Source organism: Rhagoletis zephyria, unplaced genomic scaffold (genome assembly GCF_001687245.7).
Source record: "Rhagoletis zephyria isolate East Lansing unplaced genomic scaffold, Rhagoletis_zephyria_1.1 Rzeph_scaffold_00675, whole genome shotgun sequence".
Lineage (NCBI taxonomy): Eukaryota > Metazoa > Arthropoda > Insecta > Diptera > Tephritidae > Rhagoletis > Rhagoletis zephyria.
Genome location: NW_016157759.1, coordinates 1868 through 5184, shown reverse-complemented (window position 1 = coordinate 5184; position 3317 = coordinate 1868). Strand labels below are relative to the sequence as shown.

At 31.0% G+C, this 3317-nt stretch overlaps 1 long non-coding RNA gene across 1 annotated transcript; it reads left to right on the top strand.

Annotated features, from left to right (window-relative positions):
• The first annotated feature begins 6 nt into the window (after window positions 1-6).
• On the top strand, window positions 7-1273 carry LOC108360998 (uncharacterized). Its single transcript, XR_001847211.1, has 3 exons — window positions 7-451; window positions 636-1070; window positions 1147-1273. It is a non-coding gene; the product is annotated as an uncharacterized LOC108360998 (long non-coding RNA).
• The last annotated feature ends 2044 nt before the right edge of the window (window positions 1274-3317 follow it).

The window sequence follows — 3317 nt, the reverse complement described above, 5'->3', positions numbered from 1 at the left end:
TGTAGAGTGGCTTCGTCGATTGAATCGGCAATGATATATACAGGTGTGTAATCTGCAAATAATCTGAAATAACGATTCTCTGGAAGGGGGAGTATTGTAGGGTTTATGCTTTATATTGCACTTGCTTCATTACTTTACTTTGTTAATTTTGATATTTTGGATATACCTAAGTTAGCTTTGTGAAATGTAAATCAAAAAGAAAATTTTTCTCATATACACACATACATATAATTATTTAGTAAAAAATAAAGGTAGAATGTCGAATCATTGGCAGCAAAGGCTTCCTTAGCTACTCGAGTTGACGCCTTTGGAGAGGAGGCGAGTTGTGAACTAGGAGCAACTCATAGGTGAAACTAGAGGCACGCCTGCGATCGCTGGAGGAAGGCAACCTACGCAGACTTTCTGGCACTGGAAAAGCAAACGCCATATTCAAAAAATATCAGGCTAAAAGGTAATATTTGAAAACCACATGTGTTTGTAAATCAATCTCTTTCCACAAAAATGATGTTTCGCATATTTCCGATCACATGAAGTGACAATAAAGCTTGGCTGTCTGATTGTGCAATAAAATAGTTTGCAAACATGAAACTTTATTTTTTTAAACAGTACTAACGGAAATTTTAAATTTATTGCAGCGAGGTATTTCTTTGGAACTCGAGGCTGATAGCACAATATCCGTTAAAAAGCGAGAACACTCAGAATCATCTCCAGCTGAAGTTCAGGATGAATCAGTGGTTGAAACTAGTGAAAATCAAGATGAAAGTACAGCTGGGGTAGGAAAGAAAAAGAAGAAGAATGAATCCGAGGCTGACAGCACAATATCCGTTAAAAAGCGAGAACACTCACAATCATCTCCAGCTGAATTTCAGGATGAAGCAGTGGTTAAAATAGTGAAAATCAAGATGAAAGTGCAGCTGGGGTAAAAAAAAGAAGAAGAAAAAGAAGAAGAATGAATCCGAGGCTGATAGCACAATATCCGTTAAAAAGCGAAAACATTTAGAATCATCTCGAGCTAAAGTTTTGCATATTTCCAATCACATGAAGTGACCATAAACCTTGGCTGTCTGAAGGTGCGATAAAATAGGTTGCAAACACGAAACTTAATTTTTTTAAACAGTACTAATGGAAATTTCAAACTTATTGCAGCGAGGTATTAACTTTTGAACTGAAGGCTGATAGCACAACATCCGTTAAAAAGCGAAAATATTCAAAATCATCTCGAGCTAAAGTTTTGCATATTTCCGATCACATGAAGTGACCATAAACCTTGGCTGTCTGATTTCCAAAATTTAGGCTGTCTTTTCAAATAAAATAATGTACGACCACATAACACTTGAAGATTTATTTAGCAATGAAGTACTATATAATCACCGCACTAAATTAATTAGAATAGTTATAAGAAAGCTTTTATCTTGATGTTTGGTTGTTTTTTGAGAGCAAAAAATCAACAAATCAGAAGGATTATATTAGAAATAAATTCACAAATTTAATACTGTTTCGCAACCAATAAGTGGCATAGCCAAGAATTAATTTATGGAATTTGTTAATCAGTTACATACTTCGCAAGGTTTAAAAAAAAAACATATATAAATCCGACTTGCAAACTTTGGACGATAATAATAAAAAAAAAAAATTATTAGAATTGCAAACGCTTTAATTAAAATTTCTAGAAAATATTTTGGTATGCAGATTATTTCTAGAAATTTTAGCCACAAAGTTTTCAATTCTAATAAAACTTTGTGGAATTTCTTAAATTTTTGCACAAAATTTGGAATAATGAGCTCAATTTTTATAAAAAAGAACATTAGCGAAAAAATTTTAAATGAATAACAAAGGGAATATTATATAAAGATTTATACAATTTTAACTGCCTAACCAGAATGCTCTAAACTGCACACAATATGTAGCTGTGGTTATGGTATAATATTTCTGATGTAGCTAGCGAAATAGCTGGTGGCTGTGGTACTACATTTCGTTTAGCCAGTAAGTGTGAGTCACTATACTTGTCTATTTTTTTTAACCTAAATAGTCAGTAAATTTGTACTCATTGAAGAATGGAAATATACATTTAATTGAATTATGCATTCTAAAATAATAAGTTGCTATTTATTTTACACTAATTTTAAATCCGTTTTTTTTATTTCCAGGTAGCTTTAAAATTTTAATACTTCATCATAAAGTTTCAGTTTGTATAAGTAAACATCGCCAACAAAGGGTCACACGCACCTCAGAGTAAAGCAATCCCTATCAAAGTTATTGTTAAACGCTACTGAGGATACGTCAAACTAGCTTGAATGTATTTGTTACATATATTCACTGATACATTCAGTCTAGTTTGACGTATCCTCACTAGCGTTTAAAAATAAACTTGATGGGGATGGCTTTACTCTGAGGTGCGTGTGCCCCTTTGTTGGCGATGTTTACTTATATAAACTGAAACTTTATGATGAAGTATGAAAATTTTAAAGCTACATGGAAATAAAAAAAACGGATTTGAAATTAGTTTAAAATGAATAGCAACTTATTATTTTAGAATGCATAATTCAAACAATTGTATATTTCCATTTTTCACTGAGTACAAATTTACTGACTATTTAGGTTAAAAAAAAAATAAACAAGTATAGTGACTCACACTTACTGGCTAAACGAAATGTAGTACCACAGCCACCAGCTATTTCGCTAGCTACATCAGAAATAATATACCATAACCACAGCTAAATATTGTGGGCTGTTTAGAGCATTCTAGTTAGGCAGTTAAAATTGTATAAATCTTTATATAATATTCCCTTTGTTATTCATTTAAAATTTTTTCGCTAATGTTTTTTTTTTATAAAAATTTAGCTCATTATTCCAAACTTTGTGCAAAAATTAAAGAAATTCCACAAAGTTTAATTAGAATTGCAAACTTTGTGGCTAAAATTTCTGGAAATAATCTGCATACCAAAATATTTTCTAGAAATTTTAATTAAAGCGTTTGCAATTCTAATAATTTTTTTTTATTATTATCGTCCAAAGTTTGGAAATCGGATTTATATAGTTTTTTTTTAAACCTTGCGAAGTATGTAACTGATTAACAAATTCCATACATTAATTCTTGTCTACGCCACTTATTGGTTGCGAAACAGTATTAAATTTGTGAATTTATTTCTAATATAATCCTTCTGATCTGTTGATTTTTTGCTCTCAAAAAACAACCAAACATCAAGATAAAGGCTTGCTTATAACTATTCTAATTAATTTAGTGCGGTGATTATATAGTACTTCATTGCTAAATAAAGCTTCAAGTGTTATGTGGTCGTACATTATTTTATTTGAAA